We start from the raw sequence: 20,414 nt of genomic DNA, 5'->3' as shown, positions 1-20,414 counted from the left end.
AAGCACCAAACTTCTTACCTTGCAGCATATGACTCTTTAAATTAACAACTTGCTGCTTCATTGGGAAACTTCTGGTGTATGAAGTTTACACCCTAACTGTAGGTATTAATGCTGTATTATTCAACAGCACTCTAGCCAGCCTAGGAAAATAATTAGACCTGGTACACATCTGAATAGTGCTTCTGGTTTTGCATATAGCCCCATCCTACCAAGCAGCAAAATAATTGCCTTTATAAAAACATAGTCTTTTTCCCCCACCTATCTCATCTGAAGGTCACATCTCTAACAGACAAGCTCAGAGAACAGCTCTGCTGTGTATGAATGCCATGCCAGGGGTTCAGGTGGTGGAATGGTAAGATAGGGAATACAGTGTGTGTCTAAAAGATACAGAAATGAAAAACAGTTGACATGCATAAAGAAGCAACAGGAAAATTGCTAGCAATTCAGCTTTTTTTTTTTTTTTTTTTTTTTTTCTTCCCCTCATGGTTAAGTCCTTACCTGATTGAGTGAACATAAATTAATAGTGTTCTATAACTGACTTTATCTCTCAGATCCAGAGGATTGAGGCTACCATAGCACACCGCATGCACCTCACATGTTCTGGAGTGCCAGGATTTAATCTGCTGGCTACTGGAGCTGGCTTCTTTCTCTGCTCACTGGATAGTTCAGGATCACTTCCAACGTGCTTCCAATAAACTACATAAAATAGGTATAGCACAGGATCCGATGAGTTGCAAGTGATGTGAGTATTATGGCACATAATTTTGTTTCTGTATCTAGAGATCTGGCATACATACAAAAAGCACTGAAGTGACACTACTTCCAAGGAAAAACAAGGAAGCAGTAGGCATTAGTAATCTTGCTGAGTAAAAGGGGACTGGTTTTGTATTCATGGGAGGGAAATGTAACTTTCAATTCCACTAAAAACGTAATTCATAAAAACTGAAATTAAGTACATTTGAAGTCCATTCTTTCTGTCTTTTGCACAGATGTGGTGGCATCTCTTCAAGTCAAAGTTTTGGCATTATTTTTTTTTGCGAGATTGTCTCCAGCACTGTCTAAAAAACATGCTCTAACATTATATGTCTTAAATGAAAGACTGATACACTGGTAATTTAAAAAAGAGATCTCAGACTTTTATTGCTGTTTGCCAATGACTTTTCCACAACAGAGCTAATATTTGCACTGTTGAACTGAAGCATTAAAAATCAATCTATTGTAATCACGATTCTTGTGAGCATCATTTGTTATGAATGCCCTCTTTAGGACAGGGGACCAAGTATTTACTTCTGGGAAGTTTCATTCACTTTCACTCAGCTGTGAACAAATACACCCTAGGAAATGTATTTTACCTACTGAGAAGCAATCTAACGAAATATTACCTGAATGACATGTGGTTTGAAGAGCCTCGATATGGTTTCTTGTTATTTGAATACACCACCATATATAGAAGCCTGAAAGAAGTCCGTTTCAAACATCTGCAGGATTTTGTTTCACAGAGAATAACAATGTATCCTACAATCTTGAACCCTATCATTTGGCTTATCGAGGTAGTCAAATACAGCATTTCATGTTATAACTATATGTATATTTGGAAATGGAAGTGCAGGCTTGTTGGTATGTTAGCATTTATGGGTTTTACTGTTTCAGCCTTGTTGAACAATCTTTTAGGTAGATTTAGCTGAATTTGCTATCGTTTCAAAATTCATCAATCAAATTTTTTCAGGTCTACCTGTTCATTCTAATTCCAACTACTTGTTTGACATCTAACAGAGAGTGACCGAGGCAGACATTTATCACTCAGGCATGTTGATTTCATCTGAAGTTTGAAGAGGTACTAGAAATAATAAGATGAATGGTAGTCTGGTTGAAATGAGGCCTAGACAAGTATGACATTTTTTTATTGCCTATTTAAATTGAGTGACATTATTCTGGTCACTTCCATTGATGCATTTAGTATGAAACCAAATAAAAGTATTATTTTGTTTCAACATCAAAAAGATCATACCTGAGGAGGACTAAAATGCAAAAATGAAACATAAAAGGTGGAAACAAGGATAGATAACAAAGGAAGTGTGTAAAAGCATGTCTCAAACACTGGGACAAAGGAAGAAGACCAAAGCCCACCTGAAACTAAAACTACTCATACTAACAACAAGGGATTTTAGAAGTTTCTTAACGCAAAAGTAGATTTAGGTAAAAGATGGGTCTGTTGAATGGATGAAACACTATAATGTATGATATGGTAAAGGTCAAAATATTTAGAGCCTCTTCTACTTTTGTCTTCCCAGAAAAAGTCCTGGCTTCTGTGTCTAAGGTTTGGGAAGATGAAAAGCATGCAGGGAGCAACACCAAGCTACATTTCACAGAATCACAGAATTACAGAATCATCTAGGTTGGAAGAGACCTCCAAGATCACCTAGTCCAACCTCTGACCTAACACTAACAAGTCCTCCACTAAACCATATCCCTAAGCTCTACATCTAAATGTCTTTTAAAGACCTCCAGGGATGGTGACTCCACCACTTCCCTGGGCAGCCCATTCCAATGCCTAACAACCCTTTTGGTAAAGAAGTTCTTCCTAATACCCAACCTAAACCTTCCCTGGTGCAACTTTAGCCCATTCCCCCTCATCCTATCACCGGGCACATGGGAGAATAGACCAATCCTCACCTCGCTACAACCTCCTTTAAGGTACCTATAGAGTGCGATAAAGTTGCCCCTGAGCCTCCTCTCCTCCAGGCTAAACAACCCTGGCTCCCTCAGCTACTCCTCATAAGACTTGTTCTCCAGCCCCCTCACCAGCTTCATTGCCCTGCTCTGAACTCATTCAAACACCTCCATGTCCTTGTAGCGAGGGGCCCAAAACTGAACACACTACTCAAGGTGCAACCTCACCAGAGCCGAGTACAGGGGGACAATCACTTCCCTAGACCTGCTGGTCACACTGTTTCTTATGCAAGCCAGGATGCCGTTGGCCTTCTTGGCCACCTGAGCACACTGCTGGCTCATATTCAGCTGACTATCCACCAATACTCCCAGGTCCTTCTCCGCCAGGCAGCTTTCTAACCATTCATCTCCCATCCTGTAGTTCTGCTTGGAGTTGTTGTGCCCCAGGTGCAGGACCCATCACTTGGCCTTGTTGAATTTCATACAGTCAGCCTCCAGCCTATCCAGATCCTCCTGCAGAGCCTTCCTACCCTCGAGCAGATCAACACACAGCTAACTTGATGTCGTCTGCAAACTTACTGAGGGTGCACTAGATCCCTTCATCCAGATCATCGATAAAGATATTAAAGAGAACTGGCCCTAGTACTGAGCCCTGGAGGACTCCACTAGTGACCAGCCTCCAACTGGATTTGACTCCATTCACCACGACTCTTTAGGCCTGGCTACCCAGCCAGTTTCTAACCCATTGAAGTGTACACCAGTCCAACGCATAAGCAGCCAGTTTCTTGAGGAGAATGCTGTGGAAAATGGTGTCAAAAGCCTTACTGAAGTCAAGGTAGACCACATCCACAGCCTTTCCTTCATCCACCAAGCATGTCACTTTGTCAGACCAGGGCAGTTTAGCTGTAGGTGGACAACTGGTAAATGAGCTCTTCTCCTGAGTAGGGAGAGATGCTCTGCCCTCTCTAAATGCGAACTGTCACACAAACTGCTGCCCCATACCCTGTTTGACCCATCCTGGTTGTCTGCGCTCCTGGTTGCTTGCGCTTGCTAGGGGCTGCTTTTGAATGGCTGGGGAGGGGGCACTGCTGGCTCCACCTACGCCTCATCAGCCTCTCTCATGAGGACTGCCAGGCCCTGGCGGCTCCCTCGAATGCCTTGAGTGACCTTGATGCCAGAAAAAAAACCCTGTCCCGGAGCCGATCACCTCAACAAGTCCCAGTGAATTTGATCTGGGGTACAGACATCTGTAACTTTCAGTTGAAAACAGATTTCTAACTTCGAGTGAGTTTCATGATTCAGGTTAGTAGGCTTATAAAAGCAATGAATAAATTCCCACAGTGGTTAACTGAAAGTAGAATATTGGGAAGCATATGTGTGGAGGTCTGAAGAACAGTGGAGGAAGGTAAGACTTGCAGCCTTGTCTTTCAGTTTGTACTCTAGATTTGTCATTGCCACTGACGTACGCTGAATGACTTCACTCCATCCTCAAGTTTCCCAAACTTTATTCCTAACCTTGAGATCAACCTGAACAGCTTTCAGACAAGTCTTTTGACTCAGCTGATGAGAAGAATAATAATATTATTTGATCTTTTTTTTTTTTTTTTTTTTTTTTAAGAGTGGCTAAGATAAAAAAATATAATCATAAGATGGATAATTTCTGGGCAATAACAATATCACTTTACTCAACCTGGTAAGATCTTCTATATACTGCTACAAACAAGACTCTGGGTAAAGAACATGGTTACTAAGATATCAAGGAAAAAAGATCCTAACATGAGGAGATTGAAAGATCTTAGAAAAACGTACAGAAGTGAAAATGATTGTTCTTTGTGAATACTTTGTAGCATAAATACAAAGAAGAGAAAATAAATTTTTAAACTGAAAGACAATACTGCCACCAAAACACCAGGTATAAACAAATTATTATAATTGTAGGCTGTTATATCAATATTTCAAATTATTTGAACAATGGCTTGAGAACAACTTTCCAAAACTAAAGAAGCAAAACGTAACCAATTTCATAACAGAGCTGGTTGAAATTCTGTAAATGATTATACAGTATGAATTATATATATGATTATATGACTTATACTGTATATATGAGGTATGTTAGGGGATGATATTATATGATATATACTATGTATATATTATATGTTAAGGGATGAGACATATGTTGTCTACCATTCCTTTATTCTTAACCTTTAATGCTATAGTTAGTACAATTTGAGCACATAAATCTCGTTGTGCCTTCAATACTTGCTTAAAAAACTTTCTTAATGTAGTTGTAGTAACCAAATATCAGAGAAACATGCAATCTTTTATTTGTATATTTGACACATACTCAATCTGAATGTCAGATTTGAATATATTTTCACATCAGTGACAGGAAAATAAGTACACATTGTATCAAAAAATATATAGCAAGGAATTTTTATGGAACGCATTTTGAAATTTGACTATACTATAAATGTTATGGTTTCATTCCGTTGAAATTCTTTTTTCTCAATACTCTCTGTAGTTATTAGGGTGTATTGAAAGATCTTTTACAAGATCACTGAAAGGAGTAATTTCATGTGTCAAGGCAAGTGAATCCTGGAGAATGTCATTGATAACAACAATTCCTGTAGCAGTCTTTAATTTTACACGGATCTAATGCTTTCTCTGAGTAGAATTTTTAGCTAGTATTTTTTTGTTTGTTTGTTTGTTTGTGTGTTTGTTTTTTAAGCCTCATAGTCAGTGAACTATTCAGCTTCTGAAAACCAGCTGCTGAACCAGTGGATCATCATGACTATTTTCATGTCAATATGTGATTGTTAGCAAAAAATGTCTGCATCTGTATTCACAAACTGAGCTCTGGCAAGACCCATCCTTCAGCACTGAGCCCAGCTGGTACAGAATAGTGGATATCTAAGTTAACAACCATTAGCAACCTCTCAGAAAAGACAGACATAACCAAATTTCATAATAAGCATGGTTCCTGGATTGTGCTAACCTTTTAACTATATGAGTTGTTTGGGATTGAAAATAATTTGTCTTTGTCACAGAATGTCCAGGGACCATTCTAAAAATTTAATGGTAGAAGGGATCACATAGCAATGCCAAGGACTGGATCTCAGAGGTTATTAAAGTATTGGTACAATGTGGTGCCCATAAGTCCTATTTGAATCAGACTTTTCACATCCTATATAAGTTATCAAGTAGTGTCTGATTTAAGTGATGCTTATATTGCTGATTACACTACAGCTAAAATTAAGCTATCTCCTTAAGTAGTTTTTAAAGATTGCTTACTTTTGCCCTAATGCATCCTCAAGGCTCATTCTCAACTAAGACCATTATATTTCATATTAATGATTTAAAATTTTTATAGTAACTGGTTCACTGAAACCTGAGGTCTTCAGCTGCTAATTGTTACACCGTGTTTACTGGAGTAATTGATTGGAAAATATGACTTGATTTCTGCTGCTGACTTACTGCTTTCTGCAAACCTGTCCTGATTGAAGTGTAGCTGACGACTTTATTTTCTGATGTGGATAGTGGTATGATTTCCTTAGGCTGAATTTAACTTTCTTACATGTAAGCAGATGCACTTATTTCACTTGATACTTCTTAGACAGTAACACTAAAAAAGAAAAAAAGAAAAAACAAGTATGCACTGCAGGAGACTCCAGTACTACAACCAAACCATAGCATACAGTCACATAAATTAACCAGGTGGTAGATACTGTAAGGTGATATCATCATCTAAACTCACTTCATCTCTTGTTTTTTTTTTTTTTTTTTTTTTTTTTTGTCAGAAATTTCCCACAGAGATATTGAAATACACTCCTATCACTGTGTATACAACTGAATCTTTTGGTGTATGCAACTAAATCTTTCTCCCCTCACTCTCTATCCTTCACTACACTTACAAATTGATTATTTCCCTTTCCTCCCCACAGGTGTGCAATCCTGTCCATCTACTTCCATCTCCAATGACTGTGATCTCTGACATAATAAACTCTAACAAGGGAAACAAGGGACTATTAAGAACCTTAGTTTCTGAGCAACTGGTCAATAGCAATATTTTTTACTGTCAGCAGCCATTTATTAATATAATTATGTGGTTATGCTCATACTCATACTGTGTTCTTATTATGCTAGGTGGAAGGGTTCTTTTAAAGCAAAAGAAAAAAGAGCTTATAAAAAAAATTATATATATTTATGTCCTGTGAAGCTTCTGAGCCACTGGGAATATGAATGATGCACAAAATTCTGCAAACATATGCAGGAAAGGTATGGGGCAATATGAGAGCAGTAATTCCAGGTATGCGATTTTGCTACAGCAAGGAACTTCCTTGAACTTCTTTGTTCAAAACAGGGAATACACTGTCACAGGTTGCCTTGGAGATGTAGAGGGGGGGAAAAAAGGGGACTAAACGCAATAAAGGGCTTAGGTGATTGAATTAAAGTCTGAAGTTATGGTACAAAATGCATGTTACTGCCTAACTGAGAGCTCAGCTTGGCCTCTTTGGTGGCTTACATTTTAATTGCAAAGTTTCCCAAGCAGTTAGAGCTGTGAACTTCTATATGATAATAAATGGTTCAGTCTTTCCTAGGCTGAGCATTTCACACATTCAGACCAAAATCCACACAGCACTCCACCTCCAGTCATTCCTTCATTAAATCCCTCACAATTGCTTAAGAAAATAGTCCCAATATATTTGAAATTTCTGCAACAGCCTTTTTAAAAAGTAGGAGGGATGGGGATGTTACTGACCTTTGCTTATCTAATAGCTTATTTTTATGGGAAGTGAGAAATATTGTTTCAGTCCCCTCTTCAGCTTGAGGGGTTACAAAATCATCTGCTTGGAAGAAAGTCTCTTTTCTGTAAGTATCTATACTGAGTGAGTCAGTTAAGGATGAGCACTGAGTATGGCTTATTATGGAGCAATGGAGGATGAGGGTGTTACCTCCTCCTTTCTGCTTGTACAATAGCTATGTAGTTTCAGCACTTGTTTAGCCTAGAACTTTCATTTCTACTTCCACTGCATTTTATGGTCTCCTTGTTGAATATAATATGCATCTGAATAAACCCAAGAACTACAATTCTCTTGTACTTGAGTTTGCTTGGTGGGAGATGCCTAGATCTGTCTTAGTGTCCCACACTGACTGCCCCTACATCCACAACTCCATTTGGCAGTTAGACAGCTTCACTAGGAAGAGATGAATCAACTTGAATTAATATATGTAATAAATAAATATTAAAAAGGGGAGTGAAAATATTTCAACCTAATATTGTTGCATCTCTGCTATGAAGAAAGGCTGAAAGAGCTGGAGTTGTGCAGCCTAAATTAGAAGAGAAAGCTCCAGGGTGACCTTACTGCAGCCTTTCAGTACTTGAAGGCAATCTTCAAGTACTGGTGTCCATGTGCCACAAAAAGGGGCTTATAAAAAAGATGGAGAGCAATTCTTTGCTCAGTCAGATAGTGACAGGACAAGGGGGAATGGTTTAAACTAAAAGAGGGGAGATTTAAATTAGAGGTTAAGAGGAAATTCTTCACTCAGAGGGTGGTGAGGCACTGGAACAGGTTGCCCAAAGATGTCGTGGATGCCCCATCCCTGGAGGTGTTCAGGGCCAGGTTGGATGGGGCTTTGGGCAGCCTTATCTAGTGGGTGGCATCCCTGCCCATGGCAGGGGGGTTGGAACTGAATGATCTTTAATGTCCTTTGCAACCTGAGACATTCTATGATTCTATGATTATGATTGTAAGTCTAATTGTTTCTACTTTATGTGGAATTTATTTTAGTTAGTCTTTTGCCTAATATTTAGGATCTTTAAGCTAATTAAATACCAATATTATTTTTATGATTACCAATCTTATTATATTATTACCAATATTATTATAATCAAATGAATGTAGGGAAGGCTATATTCTCAACCTAGATAATGATTTTGGTATTGATGCAATGGATTTTATTAGGCTTCTGAGGCAGACTACAATTTGATATCTACTTAATCATTATTCTACAGTGATAGGAGAACAGTAATTATTATTTGACTTAAATACAATCAGATTTATGTAATCCTATTCCATATTGTGGGTGTCAGAGCTATTTTACTTCTCTAAATAAACCATCTGAATTATTAGTGACTTTTTTTTTATTATTTTTTAGAGATTATCTACTATGGTTAAATCATATTTTATTATGAAATGATAAAATAAATGGGACAAAAATACATCTTGAAATACTTTGAGAACCTCCTGCTTATAATCTGAGATTTTTTTTTTGAGAAATGGAAATGTTCACCTCATGAAATAGCCAATTCGTGAATATTAATAGCAACCATCACCTTCTGAAAATCACATGCTGGATAAGCATTTGATTAATAATGCAATAATACAAATCACAATGCAAATTAAATTCAGGAAATAAGATAACAGATGGTAAGCTATTCCTCTCCTCGGCAGACTGGCATTCTGTAGTTGCAGGATATCATAGTTCACATCTCTTTTATCAATATATTTAACTCTACATTTGCAATGAATTTTGGGAATGTAAATATAGTTCCCTGCTTTTAAAAAACAGATGTATGATTTGTCTATGATTGTATTGGCTTACCTATATATGATGCATATATGAATATTCAGAAGATTAAAAATAAATTTTCTTTGGAATTACTGACGCGGCATGAAGAGCATTTGTTGGAGTGATTAGAAATGTTACATACATCATCGTGAACTGACTCAGAATGTATCTAGAACTGTCAATCCCCGACTTTTATGTAATTCACCAATTAAATAACATTAAAAAACAAAACAAACAAGAAAAAAAAACACAAAACCACTTTAATTCTTTCCTCCTCTTCCCAAACCTATAAACCCCTTTTTTGTTACAGTTCTGTAAACATGCATAGCAATGGAATGTACCTTATTTAGAAGTTTCAGACACTGTTATTACCACGTGTGTACAGTAGCCACACTTCAAGGCTTATCAGGTCTATAATACGGAATTGCAATATTTTGTTTATTTACCTTAATGCAGTCATCAAGTGCAGACAGCTGTTGTCAGAAAAGGAAACATAATCTTTATCTTAATTTAGAGTGCAGAGGAAAGGATGGCTTGCTTTCTTTCAAGCTGCCGTAAACATTATGTGTGGGATGAGCATTTTTCTAAATGATAAATCCAACAGTGATAATAGATTTAGAAAAGTAGTCACTTCACCTACATATTATAGATACCATTGGATAATCTAAAAAGTTTTTTCCACATTAGATATTATTCATATCTTCTAAAGGAATACAACTGGCTTTTACAACTGGCTGTTCTTTTACATGTTGATGTTAGTTGAACATCAATTGATTAAGTACTCTTATCTCACAAGAAAACACACAGATCCAGAATCATAAATTCCTTGTTTCTGACAGGATGTTAGGGTTCAAAGTTTAGGAATATATATAATCTGTGTGAGGGGTACAGACTAACATAGAAACCTTAACTTTTCTCTTTCCAGTTCTAAAATCTTGGAGAATTTTGGCGTGTGCTTACAGACTAGAGCAAGTCCTACAATGGCTATTCATTTCCACTGTTTTAGAGCAATAGCTATTGATCTGTTTTTCCTTTGCCATCAAAGTCTGAAGCTTTAGCTTCTGGTGTGTGCCTGTGAACTTTCTAGTTGCATCCTAAATTGTCTCCCCCAGCTATTTTACTGCAATCTTTTTTGTTTCCAAAGAATTATTTGACTTATTTTAAATGTAAATATGCATGTAACTAACAAGAATCATCTACTTCCCAGCTTGCTATTCTCATTTCTGTCTTCTTTGGAACATACAAACTGTCACAGAGGATCAGGGTATAGCTAAACATCAGCTGCATCTGAAAGAGGAAGAAGCTTTTTAGTAGGTGTTGAATTTAACATATTGCAAGAGAATTTAGCTGGAAATCTCAGTGTGAGGATTCATACACTTTATTAAACTTGTAATATATGTACTGAAACTCTGGATGCTGTTGTCCATTCTTTTTTCTTTTTTCTTTTTAATTATTTTTATCTTTTATTTAAGATTTGATATAGTTAAATATTTGTCCTCATGTATATATACATAGTAATAAATACCACACATTAACATTTTGTTACAGGACTCCTTCACTGGTTATTGTTTGCCAATGCATGCTTTATAACAGTTTGTACTACCATCAGGTAAGATTTCTAATATTTCCTCTCTCAGTTTATCTCCTTCCTGTTCTGCTTTATTCCCTTTTAGTAGTTTATACTGTTTCCCTCCTTTCACTAAGTCTACCCACATGTTTAAGCCGGGATGTAAACCTTTTGCTATGGCACAGTGAATTCTGACATGGGTTCAGATTTTTTTCTAACGTTATAATTTCTGCATCATAACCAATGACTGCTGTATAAAACGTCTCTTTCTCTGTTCCAAGAGAGAAAAAAAAAGTGTAAAAATGCTTTAACGAAGCAATTTATTTATTTATTTATTTATTTTGAGCTGGGATAGAAGAGCAGAGAAAGGCACTAGTCTCTAGGGAGGTGACAGACTTGACAGACTTTGTTTTAGGTTGTGCCTAACCTTACCTAACCTCCTGCTTGGTCTCCCAGACATGCCTTACACTTAACCAAGGATGATAAGGATTTGGAGACACTAGTGCGGGATTCTGTAATCTAGATTTAAAATATAATCTCACAGGTTGCAGGGGGCCTCTAGAGGTCTTCTGATGCAATTGCCTGCCCAAAGCAGGTCTGGTTACAAAAGATACTTAGGGTGAAGCTGCTTCTTTATTTGAATTGTTTTCAGTCTTTCAGCCACCTTTGATACAACACTGTCTGAGATCAAGGCTTAATACTCTTTCCAATGGTTTCTTTGGAAGAGGGTCTGTGGAAAGATAGAAAAGGTGTTATTTGCATTTTTAATCGAGCAAAAAGAATCAGGAAAAAAATCTAGCATTTCTGTGTGTTCCTCTTCATGCTAGAACAGGTAGCTCAAGCCAGATCTTTTATTAATATTACAGAAACTAGTTAAGTCTGGAAACTCATGACATTCAGAAATCTTGTGGATATATCATCCTGTGTACAGAAGGCAAAAAAATTAATCCACTTTGGAGGCTCAGCAAGTTTTTCTTGTCTTTTCTGAGCCCTCCTTAGAATGTGGGTCTCATGAATGAAAATTGCATTTGGGTTTTAATGCCATTATAGGCTTCCTCTTAAATTGCTTATGAAGGATACTTATTGCTATTGAAACATTAAAGTAGACTTTTTATTAACAGTTGTGTCAGGTCACCAGTTTTGCATCAGAAGCTCTTTTTCTGTAACGTCAATGCTACATCTTTCATAACAATAAGCTTTCAGAATAGAGTGAGATTTGTATCCAGGATGAAGGCAAATCACACATAGAGTTGGATGACAGCTTCCTATTTTTGTACTACCAGAAATACTGCAGCATCCTTTATATACTCAGAATTTTCAAAGTATTTCTATACCTTTATATATCTACACTGTGCAGTTCAGCTGAAAACAGGGTTGGGGGGTGGGAAGTTTATTAATACTTTATTATACAGCATCAGTAGGAAATTGATGCAAACCCCTCTGATTTCCTAGAGTTAAGATATTGTAAGTCAGGAACATACAAAACCAACAAACCAAACAAAATCAAACAACAACAAAAACTTTAAGCTGTAATACAAGAGATCTGTTATGGTAAAAAGATCATGCATATTATAAGAGAAAGTCAATAAAACAGTCACTTACTCCTTTGTTCATATAATCCCTAAATCCTTCTAGATGGATAACCTTTCATTATTCCCTGCTGAGAATTCCTTCCTGTAGTGACCTATGATGGCACTCTTCTCACCCAGTAGAGTGGATATGTTTATCCAACATAGTTGTTATAGAATCATATTATCAAAGAATATCCCAAGTTTAAGGGACCCACAAGGATCAAGTCCAACTCCTGCCACCACAGAGGTCTACCCAAAAATTCAGACCATATAACTAAGAGAACAGTCCAAATGCTTCTCAAACTCTGACAGGTTTAGTGCCCTGATTATGTCCCTGGTGAGTGTGTTCCAGTACAACAACCTTTTTAGTGAAGAACCTCTTCCTGATATCCAGCCCGAACCTCCCCTGTCGAAGTTTGACACCATTCCCATAGGTCCTATTATTGGTCACTAAAGAGAACAGATTGGCACCTGCCCCTTCACTCCCCCTCGTGAGGAAGCTGCAGACTGCGATGAGGTCTCCCCTCAGCCTCATCTTTTCCAGGCTGAACAGGCCAAGTGATCTCAACCGCTCCTTGTACGTCTTCCCCTCTAGACCCTTCACCGTCTTTGTACATGTAGCTCTTCTCCGGACACTCTCCAACAGTTTCACATCCTTTTTGTAACTGGGTGCCCAGAACTGCACACGGTACTCTAGGTGAGGTTGTACCAGCACAGAGTAAAGTGGAACAATCACTCCCCTCAACTGAGTAGGGACGCCATGCTTGATGCACCTCAGGATACTGTTGACCCTCCTGGCTTGCAGGGCACACTGCTGGCTCATATTCAGCTTTCTCCTAACCACAACCCCCAGATCCTTCTCAGCGGGGCCACTCTCCGGAGTCTTGTCACCCAGTCTGTACATATAGCCAGGGTTGCCCCTTCCCAGGTGCAGGACCTGGCACTTGCTCTCATTAAACTTTATGTAGTTGGTGATTGCCCAGCTCTCCAATCTATCCAGATCTCTCTGCAAGACCTTTCTACCCTCAACAGTGTCAACAACCCCTCACAAGTTCTCCCAAAAGCTCCTCCTATATGTTCTGTCTATAGTTATAGGAGAGAAATGTGCTTTAAAACGTATTTCATCTGATATATTTTAGGTGAGATAAAACAAATTATTCTTTGGAAGAATTTATTTGTAAAGGAAGTATCAGGCAACAAGTGAAGATTAGATATGGCACATGTTCTATCGGATGAATCCCGTCTCTAACTATTACTATGCAATTGTTAATTGCCTTTTCATACGTATAGAACTCAGTGGATTTGGACAATGAAAACCTTAATTTCATAGAATTTTAGCTGTCTTTACAAATGTAAAATGTCTTACATAATGATTACCTGAAAATTTCCTTTCTTGGAATATTCAGATCCATAAATTCAAACCACCCAGAACATGTTACTTAAAATGACACTAGATGAGTAATTGACTCAGTTTGCTACTTCTTTTTCATCAAACTTCTCATTTTCATTTTGAGGGAGGTCTCTTTTATTTTATCTTTCTGCCTTTTTTTTTTTTTTTTTTTTTTACAATACTGTTGTTAAAGTTCCCCAAATCTATAGGTTTCCCACAAATGGCAGCACCTCAAAAACAAAACTGCCAATCTTTTGCTATTAACTAGTTTGTCCCGCCTTGGGGCTTTGGAGAAGACAATTGACTGTCCTGATATTTCCAGGAGGAAAATTTTCAGGCATGGCACAGAATGGAGTTTTCCCGCTTGCTGAAATGCTAAACAAATATAATTAGCAATAATGGTGAGTATCTATTTATTCTGGTAAAAAAAAAAAAAAAACAAACATAAAAAATTCTATAAGAGGTGTGTATATGTCATTTTAAAAATATGCACAAAGGCAGAAAAGGAAAGTCTTTGGACATATCAGATTTTGGTGAACAATCAAAATATTGATTCCACTCTAGGATATTGGTTATGTGACCAATAATTGTGGAGCACGAATTGGTGGAAAGGATTTTGATTTAATGAGTGTAATATACTGCTGTGTTCTTGTCAAGGTCTTCTACATTTCTGTTTACAAACCACTTGCAGATATCCTGGATTTAACATTTTATTTTCTAATTGTTTTTAGTAATAATTTTCTGCTTTAAAGTATCTACACAACTGAGATGTTCAGGAAAAGACATTGCCTTTGATTAAGTAATAAGAATTCATTACTTACTAAAGTCCTCTTTATTTTATTATCATTAATATTATCATATAGAAAATATCTATGTTTCTATGTTCTATATTCTGAAGCTTTGAAATTCCTTTCCCCCTTCTCCTTCCCCTTCTCCTTCCCTTTCTGAGCAGTTTAGAAAACTCTGTGCCTGGGAAAGTACAAGTAAAAGATTTCAGGTATTAAAGAGTCTCTCTTGTTGACTCTGTGGACATCTATGAAACAGTCTAAATGGAAACCTGGAGAGCAGTAGAGCAATAGGAGAAGCCAAGCAGAAAAATCAATGGGTCAGGAAGCTAAGCTGCTCTATGCATGCTTCCTTTTATAACAGTTAAGTATGTTGTTTCTTTTCCTCAACCTGCTTGGAAGTGCTCTGGAAATAAAACAAAACCAAAATATTTACACTGTCATTAGCAGGTAGGGTTATCAAGATGGGTTGAACTCTAGTTCTGCATCAGTGAATAATTAAAATGAGGTCCTAGCATGATGAGTGGGGGCAAACAACAGTGGACCGAATCAAGCAGTCAGAGTTTGTTGAGCCCAATAGCTCATTTTGGCCATTACCAGAGAAGGCTGCTCCTTACCCAAGCCAGTTAATGTGTGTTTAACTTTCAGTATTCAAACAATATTACTGGAGTTGATGATTGTAAGCAAGATAAGGAAGCTAAAGGATTTTAGAGAATCAGAATGGCTCGGGTTGGAAGGGACCTTAAAGATCATCCAGTTCCAACCCCCCTGCCATGAGCAGGGGTGCCACCCACTAGATCAGGTTGCTCAGGGCCTCACTCAACCTGGCCTTAAACACTTCCAGGGATGGGGCATCCACAACATCTCTGGGCAACCTACCACCCTCTGAGTGAAGAATTTCCTCCTAGCCTCTAATCTAAATCTCTCCTCTGTTAGTTTTAAACCATTCCCCCTTGTCCTGTCAATATCTGAATGAACAAAGAATTGCTCTCCATCTTTTTTATAAGCTCCCTTTAAGTATTGAAAGACTGTGGTCAGGTTACCCTGTAGCTTTCTCTTTAGGCTGCACAGCCCCAGCTTTCTTCACAGGAGAGGTGTTTATGCCCTTTGGTCATCTGTGGGGCTCTTCTGGACCTGTTCTAACAGTCCCATGTCCTTCTTGTGCTGGGAGCTTCAGACCTGGATGCAGTACTCCAGGTGGGGCCTCACAAGGGCAGAGCAGAGGGGGGACAATCACCTCCCTCCCCTGCTGGCCACTTCTCTTTTGATGCGGCCCAGAATGCAGTTGGCCTTCTGGGCTGCAAGTGTGCACTGCTGGCTCATGTCAAACTTTTTGTCCACCAGAACCCCCAAGTCCCTCTCTCTGCAGGTCTGCTCTCAATGAGTTTTTCTCCCTGTCTCTACTCATGCCTGGGATTGGCCAGGTCCAGGTACAACATCATGCCCTTGAACTTGTTGAACCTTGTTTGGTTCACATGGTCCCCCTTCTCAAGCTTGTCCAGGTCTCTTTGGATGGCATCCCTTCCTTCTACTGTATCAAGTGCATCACTCAGCTTGGTGTCATCTGCAAATTTGCTGAGAGTGCACTCGATCACACTTTGTCATTGATGAAGATACTAAACAGTATTGGTCTCAGGACAGACCCCTGAGGGACACCACTCATCACTGGTCTCTACTGGGCATAGAGTCATTGACCACCACTCTCTGGGTGCAACCTTCAAGCCAACTCCTTATCCACTGAATGGTCCACCCTTCAAATCCGGATCTCTTCCATTTGGAGACCAGGATGCTTTGTAGGACCATGTCAAAAACCTTACAGAAGTCCAGGTAGATGACATTGGTCAGTCTTCCCTTGTCAACTGATGCAGTCACTCCACAACAGAAGGCTACTAGATTGGTCAAGCATCATTGTCCTTGGTGAAGCCATGCTGGTTGTCTTGGATCACCTCTTTGTCTTGCATATACCTTGACATTGCTTCCAGAAGGATCTTTTCCATGATCTTGCCAGGCATAGAGATGAGGCTCACTAGTGTGTAGTTCATTGGGTCCTCCTTTCTACCCTCTTTAGAAATGGGAGTGTTGTTTCCCTTTTTCCAGTCACCAGGGACTTTGCCTCACTGCCAGGACTTTTCAAAGTCCTGAGAGAGGCTTGCAACTACATCAGTCAATTCATTCAGGACCTTAGGATTTATGTCATCAGGCCCCATACACATGTACCTGTTCAGTTTCATCAGATGCTCTTGAACCTGCTTTTGCTTATAGTAGAGGGGACTTTGCTAACCCAGCCTAGGAAGCCTGACTGGCAGTGAAGAATCTGATTTCCAAACAGACTGCAGGATGGCTGCTGAAGTCTGAATTCATGCCACTTCTTGGGTGGAGTCACTGAAGAGAGGGACATCTCTGGATCTTCCCTTTGATCTCCTGAGGCCCAGCTATTTTTCTGCGTTTTCTGTTCTCTTGAATATAAAGACAGACCAGAGTGACTTGGCTTCCAGTGTAGAGAACTGATTCAAATGCTGGAAGATAAGTGGGATAAATCCTAGCCTAAATCATTTATTTGGCTTACTATATAAATGTGCATTTTATGATTCATTGAATTTTGAGGAAAAATGATATAAAGGAATTTTTCTTAATAGTATGAGGAGCAGAGTAATGAATGAAACATAATCTTGAAGAATTACTTAGAATATGGTTATTTGTCTTCTGGCAGCCTGTGGGCCTTAGTGATGACTTGCATGATGTCCGCATTACTGTTTAGTGGGAAAATACTAGTAGGCAAGACTGCCCATGCCAGTAAGACAGACAGACGTAATCTAAAAATGCCTTCAGAAACATCTGGCATGTATGTATGTGTATGTGTCTTTACATCTATAAATAACCATGACAACACTAGTATTTCTGTATTCATTCTATAAGGACTGTATTTCCTGACTGTGGATGCAGAACTCTGGTTTCCATTCAATTAATCAGCATTTGTATATCTCTGTTTTATCTTCTCAGGGTAATCATCATGTCATGCAGTTGTGTGTGTAAGCATAGCACAGCATGCTTCACATAGAAACTTTTGAAAAAAAAAAAAAAAGTATATCATTGGATAAATATAAAGATACCTGTTTCATCAGCACTAGTTTCCAAATGGATATAACTTTTTTTTTTTCTTTTTTTTTTTTTTCTTTTTTTTGGGGCATCATCTCCCCTGTATCACAGATTTTTTTTTGTTTGTTTGTTTTGATGTGATTTTTTTTTTTTTCTGGAGTCCTATCTTGCTTTAATTATTCTATTCTGGAAACTACATATCTCTTCTGGCATGAATTACAGAGGCATAAGGTTTTCACAGATGCAGCACAATGTCAGAATAAATCTTTCTATATGACTAATCATACTACTTTTGTACTGCTCTTCACCTGCACCAATCTCTCTGTTAATCTTTACATCCTTTGTTGCTCTGGCATCATTTTGACAGATCGTTCTCTTTTTCTCTTAAAATGCTTATATGTAGTCAGGTGCAACCCTTACATGTATAGCTGGTGGCAGGCTCAAATATGACAAGTCCTATGTGTCTTAAGGCTGTCCTTGTTTGTTGTTCCCATGACCCCCTTGTCCTACAACGAGAGGCATATGTTTTGCACTACTGAACAGAGAATCACTGTTCTATTTGCACATTTCAGACTGAAACATATTTTGAAACATAACATTTCAGACTGTTTCATAGCTTGAAACAGATTTCCAAATTTAATAACTTTCAAAAAAAGCTAATTTAAAGTTGATAAAAATATTTTATTTTGACAATAAAACTCTGATATTTGACAATTTAAGAATTTATGTTACAATATTTCATACAAATAAAACAATTAAAAAAATAATTACATATTAAAAATGACAAAATATTTTGTCAGTGTCTAAACATCTCTGCCTTTTTTTCCCCAAAAGAAATTTCAGGAGAACCTGCAGGATTTCATGGTTTGATACAATTACATTTCTCAGGGGAAAGATATTTCAAATGTTTTTTCTGGTTAACTCTAGACCAAACCGAATAGATATCTATGGAAAGCCAAGTTCTGTCAGTAAAGGCCATGAAAAATTAACTCGTTATATAACTTGCAGGCTGTGATAAATGGCTGTCTTCAAAATAGGACCATAATCAAAATTTACAATTTATTAAAGGAATAGAGGTAAGCAAACAGTGCTGGGTGCACCGGGAGTCTCTGCTCCATCAAGACGCACACCAGTTACATCAAGCAGCTGATTTTTATGTTCCTAGGCTAATACATATTCATTACTACTTCTAAAAAAAAACAGGGTTTTTATAATTAGTTTCCAGAATCCAAACCCTCCTACTGGAGCTTGCGTATCAGTCTCTGGTGGTCCCTCTGAGGGTCTCTGGGGGTCTCTCGTGCTGAAGGCTCATAGTCTTCCTCCCTCTTGTCCTTCTCCTTTGTCCAATTTGGCTATATGTCAGAGACTTGTGCAGCGTCTCCTGCAAGCTTTGTCCTTTAGTCGTTCTTCAGCTCTCCCCATCTCCTTAATCTCCTGGCCAGATATCAGAGACTTGCATAGTGTCCCATGCAATAGTCATAATAGTTAGCAGTTATTCTGAAACCCCCCAGATATCAGAGACTTCAAGGGAAAGCCTACAAACACATTTCCCTTCAAGCTCTCTATTGACACAAATTGCTAAAACATTCCTTTGCAAGATACAAGAATTATGTACATTAACCACTCTGTTTTTCTTAGACTTGTGGTTATACAAGGGTATGTAAGACAGAAGGTCACATTCGTCATACCATGCGGCCCTAGCATTGTTCCATACTGACACAAATCAGATGAACATATTTCACAAAGCCATTGACATTGACATGTCTGCCAAATGTCTGCCAAAGACATTTGTGGAGACCTATGAAGAAAAGTTGCTTCACAGCTCTAACTAACCTCTGGTAGCCTTGAAATATCTTCTGCCCTGGCTCCGCAGGTACCCCTTCCAGCCACTGCTGTGGACAAGCAGCTCTTTTTTTGGATGTCACTCTCTCCTATGGCCCACAGTGGTGGCTGGATAAGATCTCTCTTGCTTTGCTCATCTTCTTAACCTTGCCTGCAGTTTTTAGTAGGTAATCAGTCTGATTTTCTGATAATAGAATACGTCCCTAGAAAATGGAACCTGAAGCCATAGACAAGGAAAAGAACTAGCCTGTCTCTGCTATACTGAGCAAATGATATTCCCCTCCTGTGTTATTTTCTAGCCACTATTGTGCAGGTGCATTGTGCTCCCAGAAGTTAGATAGACACGTGAAAACAGTGGCATCATGTGGCTGTAAATGTACTTTGTGCTGTATTTTTCACTGAGCAGGGATCAGCGTGGTGCAGGTCTTGGGACAATGTAACCTTTATAGAACAATTTCAGACCAGATGTGGAAATTGCACAAGAATTTGTTTGCTTGCATGCCCTACACAGAGTGGTTTCTGATCAGTGGGAAACAAGTTGTCTCAGAAGACAGTAAACTTGCTTAAAAAGGTGGAAGGATGAGTCCAGTGGATTCCTGGTATGCTTTATAGCAATTATCTTGGTATCTGACATCTCCACTGTCACATGAAGATTTCTGCTCAAGATTTCCTACCTCATCTTGGAAAACTGGTAGAGACTATGGTGCTGTGTCTGACTGGGATGGAGTTAACTCCCTGCAGCAGCCCATAGAGTGCTATGCTCTGCACTTGTAGCTAAAACAGACCAGTGTTTTGTCTATGGTTGAGCAGTGCTGGCACAGCACCAAGACTTCTCCAAGCCTCAAGAGCCTGCAGGCTGGGAGTGGGCAAGTGATGAAGAGGGGACATCACCAGGGCAGCTGACTTAAACCAATCAAAGAGAT

Source organism: Anas acuta, chromosome 3 (assembly GCF_963932015.1).
Source record: "Anas acuta chromosome 3, bAnaAcu1.1, whole genome shotgun sequence".
In the NCBI taxonomy this organism is placed as follows: Eukaryota; Metazoa; Chordata; class Aves; order Anseriformes; family Anatidae; genus Anas; species Anas acuta.
This window is presented reverse-complemented; position numbering follows the sequence as displayed.